Genomic DNA, 8,506 nt, shown 5'->3' on the forward strand with positions numbered 1-8,506 from the left:
TATTTATTATATTGATTATTTATTGTGTTTATATATTTTTATATGTATTTATTGTATATTAAAGATATTTTTTTATTCATATTTATATATATATATACTTATTTAATTCTATTTTTATTCATCTTTTTATTTTTTACAAATGTATAAATTATGGAATCATGGTCTAAAAAAGTTACAAAGGTTATAAATCTATATGAAATGCACTTTATAATTGTCAAGATTATATAAATCTAAAAAAGAATATATAAGTACAAAATATGATGACAAATGAATTCTATACTATATACCTTGCACTAACATACAACACACCCTTAATTGATTGATTAATTCATCCTATCTTGTATCGGATCGTTATGTGTACTATTGCTACTTAATCTAATTTAATTTGATACAATGTAACGGGAGACAATTAACACGACGCACACAGAACCAAGTACTTAAGGAGGGAGGAGAGAACAAACCACTGAAGAAGCCTGATTGGGCGAAACGCGTTTGCGTGTTGAATCGTTATCGCGTTACACCTGCAAGCCGCCCGTTTCGGAAGAAAACGGAGAGACTCAGATACGCGAGAGACTGTTTTTAAATGTAAGCATGCTGCATCTTTTTTAAATATTAAAAACGCATTTATATCTCACCTCCCTGCCTCTCTATTCCATGCTGCTTGATCCGTGTTTTTGTCGTGTGGACGGCTAAACGTTCAAAGAAGGGACCCAGAGAGAATCTTCCAAAATAACTTGTTAAACGAAAACGGAGCCGCAACTCTTTTGCCATACACTTGAAAAAGTCAGAGCAAACTCATTGCTCATTTCCATGTGAGTGAAACATCACATAGGTGATACGCCTGATTTACATGTATTTGTGGAACGCACTATGATCTTTTGTTTCTCTTTTGTTTCAACATATTGACACATTATTTTGATACAACGGATGGAGTTTGAAATGCCAATATAAGTATTATTATTTTATATTTTTACTGCACATTTTTTTGGTGTATTAATTAATTAATAGTCACCTATAAAAATAATAACACACATTGTACTGCGCTGCGGAGTATGACGGTGATATATAAATAATAATATCACACATTGTACATCACTGCAGAGTATGACTGCGATATATAAATAATAATAACACATTGTACAGCGCTGCGAAGTATGACGGCGATATATAAATAAATAATACATTGTACAGCGCTGCGGAGTATGACGGCGATATATAAATAATAATAACACATTGTACAGCGCTGCGGAGTATGACGGCGATATATAAATAATAATAATACACATTGTACAGCGCTGCGGAGTATGACGGCGATATATAAATAATAATAATTATAACACACATTGTACAGCCCTGCGGAGTATGACGGCGATATATAAATAATAATAACACATTGTACAGCGCTGCGGAGTATGACGGCGATATATAAATAATAACAACACACATTGTACAGCGCTACGGAGTATGACGGCGACATATAAATAATAATAATAATAACACACATTGTACAGCACTGCGGAGTATGACGGCGATATATAAATAATAATAACACACATTGTACAGCGCTGCGGAGTATGACGGCGATATATAAATAATAATAATAATAACACATTGTACAGCGCTGCGGAATATGACGGCGATATATAAATAATAGTAACACGCATTGTACGGCGCTGCACAATATGACGGCGATATATAAATAATAATAACACACATTGTACAGCACTGCGGAGTATGACAGCGATATATAAATAATAATAACACACATTGTACAGCGCTGCGGAGTATGATGGCGTTATATAAATAATAATAACACACATTGTACAGCGCTGCGGAGTATGACGGCGATATATAAATAATAATAACACAGATTGTACAGCACTGCGGAGTATGACGGCGATATATAATTAATAACACACATTGTACAGCGCTGCGGAGTATGATAGTGATATATAAATAATAATAACACATTGTACAGCGCTGCGGAGTATGATGGCGATATATAAATAATAATAACACATTGTACAGCGCTGCGGGGTATGACGGCGATATATAAATAATAACACACATTGTAATATAAAAATTAGATTTACTTTTTTATATTTTTTTTCTACTAACATCGTCATTTAGTCTCGTGACTGTAGTATGGATGAGAGTGATGAGAGTTGAAGAGTAAAAGTGGCTACATTTAAATGTCGTTAATATTTGGATATTTATCTGTATGACGTCATATAATGTATATCACACTCACTTCATCCAGGATGCTCGGCTCACCTGAGGGATAGACAGAGTTGACAGCAGTGATGTCATCACGGGCTGCCTCCTCCAGAGCAGCGATGTCACAAAGGCAGTGATGTCATAATGCACTGCTTTATAACGGCGAGCAGCCAGGCAGAGAGTCACTTGCAGACACTACTTGGTGCATGCGACTGCTACCTTCTGGTTATCCAGTTTGTAGAGCGATTGCTATTTACTGCCACTAATAATGGAGTTTCCGTGCTCAGGGCTCTGTGGCGCTCATCAGGAGGAGGACCTGCGCTCTCTATGTGTGATTGTGTCCTCCCTGTTCATCCAACACCCTGACAACATCACCGCAGAGCTACTGGCAAACCTGCTGTCATGTAAGCAGTTTACACGCGGGTTATGGGCGTCCTTCGCAAAGAACTCTGCAACAGCTGAAAGAGTTCTGCGGATGCTCCTTGAGCGCATGAAGAAGGAGGAAGAGGAGGAACGTCGTGACGTCTCCACCGTGCTTCGCAGCCAGCGGGATATCAGGTCTGTGGAAGCCGTATCAGCAGTTCATGAAATAGTAAATGCTGTGGAAGACGGATCCGTCATCAACAACCTGTTCCCAAAGCTTCTGTGTGCGCTGATTACCGAGATTATCCGCACCAGAGCGAGAGACACAACCGGCCGCCAAGCATTTCATCCACGTGGATTGGCAGTGGAGACGCTGAAGGACGTCCTGGTGAGACAGAAGATCTGTGACGACGCTGACATCATGGAGGGGTTGGAGCTACTGTGCGAGTTTGAGGAGACTCACCCCGAAGGAATGTTTTCTCTCGCAAGATTCTTAGTGACGTGTGGAAGCGAATCTATCGGAGAAGTTGTTAGTGGACTGCTGCCGGTGCTGGAGACATCTCGCCCGGCACATCTCATCACCGTGACCGCCTGTTATGGTCTAGCTGCTTTTCTGCTGCATTGCTGGAGGCTTACAGCCTGGCTGGGTTGCCATGGCTACACTCCTGTCACTCCTGTGACTCAGCCCATTGTCCAGCCCACAGCCAACCCCTTTTGGCTATTTAAGCAGCTAAACTTCACTTCCTCCTGGCCCTTGTGTTGTTTCCGGCTGCAAGTGCTATTGCTGTGTTCCTGAATTCCTGTGTATGACCTGGCTTTCTCTGACGTCCATTCCAGCTCCTGATTCCTGGCTTGTTCCTGACTTCGCTGATCTCTGTATTCCTGACCCCGGCTTGTCTGAGTACCCGTCTTGGTTCCTGACCCCGGCTTGTCTTTTGGTATATGCTTTTGGATCACGATTTGGCTTTGTTCACTATTGTCATTACAATAAAGGTGATTGCATTTTACGTTTTGTGTCCGTCTGGTTCCTGGTCCCTAACACCGCCTTCTTTGTAGAGCTCCTCTATCACCCAGGAGTTATGGACAAAAAAATAGCCAAATCCGTCCTTAAATCGATGATCAGGATCTCCGCCAGCTGCGATTCCGCCATCCGCTGCCTCTCCATCCAGGCTCTAGGAAACGCAGCAAATGGAGCCAACAAACTGATCAAGAAGTACAAGGACTCCATCCTGGGAACGCTACTGGCTGCTTTAAGAGAGGAGCAACCAGAGCCCAAAGTCATCGAGGAATCACTGAAGGCTGCAGCTAAGATCGTGAGACTTCTGACGAGGAAGGAGATCGGGAAGCAGTTTGTGGAAATGGCGCTGTACAGCCAAAAGCTCCTCAATAACACCAATGGAGGGGTGCAGATGAATGCGATCCTGCTGCTCGGGGAGCTGGGCCAAAAATGTAAAAAGGTCGGCACAGGGTCAGCCGCCAATCATTTCCGGAGCTGCCTACCATCTCTGCTCGTGAAGCTTCCCCATAAAGACATTGAAATCGCCTCGTCGGCCCGGTTCGCTCTCTATCACTGTTTGCCCGTCGTGGGCTGCAGGGACATGCAGAGCCTCGTACACGGGCAGAGCATGGAGCTGAAGACCATCCTCAAATCCATGGCGGAGCGGCACGCGGAGGTAGCCAGGGACCTGGTGGCCCAATCCGTTAAGCTGCTGCTTCACCTGGAGACGCTCAGCGAGATCATCACGCTGATAGGTGACCTCCTGGAGTTCATGGACCTTCGGGACCTCTATAAACTGAATAAGGATGTGAACCTGGAGCAGCTCTGGAGGGACATGACGGGGCTGTCACAGTACCCCATTCCCTTGGTCAAGGACGCAGCATGTCGCACCCAAAACCTGCTGCTGTATAAATGGCCGGGGATCAGGCTCTCCCCTCTCGTTTTATCTATGAAGGCGGCTTTGAGACCCACAGACTTAAAAAAGACAGAAAAATGGAGCAAGAAGCCGCTGGAGACGATAAAAGAGGAAGAGGAGGAAAAGGGGGGAGAGGAGGAAGAGGAGTGGTGTGACTGCGTGGAGGAGATGTAGAGCGGCATCACACTCACAGCAATGTATAAACACCATCAGGGATATAATTGACCCAAGCAGAGATCTGACTGTCATTCTGGAGTAAAGAAGGCATTTTTTTTCCTAGTTTGTGCAAAATTGGAAAGAGTCACAACTGGGTTTTTTTTGCCTTCTTTTGGATTAACAGCAAGAACAATAAATTTGTTAAACCTGGAAACTTTTCTTTTTTATTTCTTTATTTTTAGTTAAAGAATCTCAAACAGTCGCTAAAATCAGTTTCCATCTAAATTAGTGGTAATAGCATTTTTGCCAGAAAAAGAATAAAACAATAATAGTGCAATATGTACTGAGAATTGGGGTTTATAAATGTGAATATTCCACTCACAAACGAAGATGAAATTCAGACTCTTCAAATACCAGTAGCAGAACGTTCTTTGAATTGTTCTAGCGATCTAAAAATAAATGAAACCACAAGAGTGCAAAATCCGCTGTTATACGCAAGGTAAAAATCAGGATCCACTTAAAAGAATGTGGTGGTATAACCCAAGTGTTATGCTAATAGGCTCAGGATAAATAAATACAGCAAAGAAGCCACTTGGTGGTCCTATAATCCTCGACGCGTTTCGCCGGTGCTGTGCCGGCTTCCTCAGGAGAATCGGTCCGTATCAAATAAAATCAATCGCCAGAAAACCGCGTGTTGTGGAGTCCTGTACGTCCGTTTTAAATATCCGCTGTGCGTCCTTCTATAGTGTATAAGTTGATCATCCGCATAAATATTAAATAATTAATACTAAAATACATGAATCTTTAAATAAGATCTTTCTTAAATGTAATATATTATAAATTATTTAAAAAAATGATCATTATATAATTCAAATTTCCCCTAAAATTATAACTTTATAAGAATATCTAAGGAAAAGTATACACAAAAATATAATAATTCCGTTATATTTAAAATTTGGTTTTAGTGTTCAATAAATTAAATATTTTATATATGTTTTATAATTTTTATACAAATAAAGTAATATATGAATAATTTATTGTAAGATCTTCTCTAAAAGCATTTCACTTAATAATGTATTTTATAAATGAATCATTCATATATCTAAGTCAGTATTCAGACCCCCCCTTTTTTGTATGTTTGGAATGGAAATATCAACTCGGTCTCCCTTCTTGAAAGTTCATATTTAATTTTTCCTCCTCTCCAGTGTGGCGAAACGAGATCTCTGCCAATAATTAGAAAATCTGAGAGGGAGAACTTGTTACAATTGTTACAAATTTTGGAATGTTATGCTTTAACCTTTTGTTGCGAATATTTCCAAGATGTTCCAAACCTCTGACTTTTAACTCTCTTGATGTGCGGCCGATGTATACCACATATACGCTGTAAAAGATAAATTACTCCACACGCCCTAATGCGCTGAACTTCTGTTCATGGAATGACAATGGTTTAAATACCCCGGTGAAGCGCAAATTGGTAGCCACTCATTTACAGAGGTTACGAGCCCACGTGGCTTTCCTGCAGGAAACTCACTGGAAAGATGTTGAGGGCCGCACTCTTAAGGCTCCTTGGATTGGTCAATGTATCTCGGCTTCTTATAAGTCAAAATCTAGGGGGGTAGCTATCTTGTGGCACAAATCACTGGATTTTACCAGGCATTCCACGGTGATTGATCCACAAGGGAGGTAAATCTTATTGGATGTTACGATAGAACGCAAACGCTTGCTTTTGGTTAATGTCTATGCTCCAAATGCCCCCAACAAATCTTTTTACTGTAAACTATTTGATTTGTTAACTACTGTAGATTTTTCTGATGTTATTGTGGGGGGCGATTTTAACCCTGTGCTGGACTCTAGACTGGACAGGCAGGGTTCTAACAGAGTCTTACTGTAAGGCACGTACCGCCCGGCGTACGGTACGTGCCATTCAAGGTCCGGGACTTACCTCCCGTGGCAGACCGCGTCTGCTCGTGACAGGCTCCCGGTCCCTGTCGCCGGCTCGGGCAATCTGTTCTTCACTCCCCGCGTCCACGCGGGGAGCTGGGGGACACGCCGGCGACGCGGCTCTGGTCCCCACGGAGGGGGCGGCGCTCCAGCACGCCGCCCTAAGTTCCTCTCCCCCTGCTCACAGTATGCAGGGGGGAGGGGGAGGAGTGGGGAGAGAGGCTTCCCCTGGAGGGGCGGCACCTCTGGTGCCGTCTCACAGGAGAGAGATGGTTGGGGGCGGAACCGAGGGCGGAGATCCAGGCGTGACGTCAGACGCCACGTCTGGGATCTCAATAAAACCCTCAAGCTCCCTTATGTCGGCGCTCAGATATTCTGAGACGCTCTGTGCCCTACACAGCGTCTCCTGTACTGTGCTCCTTCACCTATTTGTTTCCTGATTTGATCTGTTACCTGACCCTTGCCTGTGACCTGTTTATGCTACCCTGCCGCCTGGACCTGACCCTTGCCTGTGACCTGTTTACGCTACTTCGCCGCCTGGACCTGACCCTTGCCTGTGACCTGTTTTCGCTACTTTGCTGCCTGGACCTGACCCTGGCCTGTTACCTGTTTATGCTATTTTGAGTTCTGCCTCTACCTGAGTTTTCTACTGTGTCCTCTGGACTATTCTGGTTACCTCCAGTAGTCCTGCATTCTGGGCTCCTTCTACCCTGCTAAAACAGACACTTGCTGGTGTCTGATACTTACAGACGGCCGACCTCACAGGGGTCCGCTTATTGACGCATCATTTATGCCTTGTGGATCCTTGGCGGGTATCGCACCCCACAACTAGGGATTACACTCATGCTTCTAGAGCACACTGCTCCCTGTCACGAATAGATTTTTTTTTGGTGTCCCTCTCTCTTATCCCTCATGTTACCCCTCCATACACAACATTGTTATTTCCGATCACGCCCCTATCACTTTGCGGTTAGGTTTGGGTTCTGTCACGCCGTATACACGTCACTGGCGATTTCCTCACTACCTTATTAACGATGAACAACTGTGAACACGCAGACGACCCGACTTTGTTTTGGGAAACTGCGAAGGTGGTGTTGAGAGGCCATATTATCTCCTGCGCTTCTAATCGCAAGAAGGACTGGAATGATAAATTTACTAGACTTAATCAGGATACGAGTGCAGCGTATTTGGATTATATCCGTGACCCCACTGACGTCACGAAAGCTCGTTATCGCACCACTAAGGATCTTTTGGATACCTTTTTACAGGCTCGAGCTCAGTCCCAGATGGACTATACTTGTGCACAATTTTTTAAATAGGGAAACAAATCGGGTAGCCTGTTAGCAACTATGGCTAAGCCAAAGGTTCCCAGACATAACATCACACACATTAAAACTAGACTTGTGCATTCGTCTTCGGGCGAACATGAAAACGAGCACGAAGAGGCCGTTTTTTTGTTCGTTCCGAAGGAACGTAGAACAGAATACAGTGCCGGCAAACCGTAGGCGAAGACGAAGACTCACAATCACGAAGAATCGAAGATTCTTCGTGATCGTCTTCGTTTTTGCCGCGCAACCGCCAAAATTTCAAACAGGAGTGAGCTGATCCTCGTCTGTCCAATCAGCTCACTCTTGTGACGTCACGCTAAGGGTCTCGTCCAATGCCTGTGCTGCTGTTTTTTGAATTCTGAAGGCGCCTTTATAAGACCAGAGCTTGCCTGAGAGATCCATTCATTTTTCGCTGTGACTGCTTTGGCAACACTGCTGTGCTGCATCCGAGCGTTACAGAGAGAGATTGTTCTGTTCTGTGTGAGACTGGTAAGCCTTAGCCTGCCATTTCTCACTGTGTACTTCATCCTCACTTCAGTGCTACTTAATTAATATATTTAATAATAATAATTTGATTAATTTAATTTT

The sequence above is a fragment of the Sceloporus occidentalis genome, unplaced genomic scaffold, assembly GCF_023333645.1.
Source record: "Sceloporus occidentalis isolate IW3139 unplaced genomic scaffold, rSceOcc1.0.p SCAF_232, whole genome shotgun sequence".
Taxonomy (NCBI): Eukaryota; Metazoa; Chordata; class Lepidosauria; order Squamata; family Phrynosomatidae; genus Sceloporus; species Sceloporus occidentalis.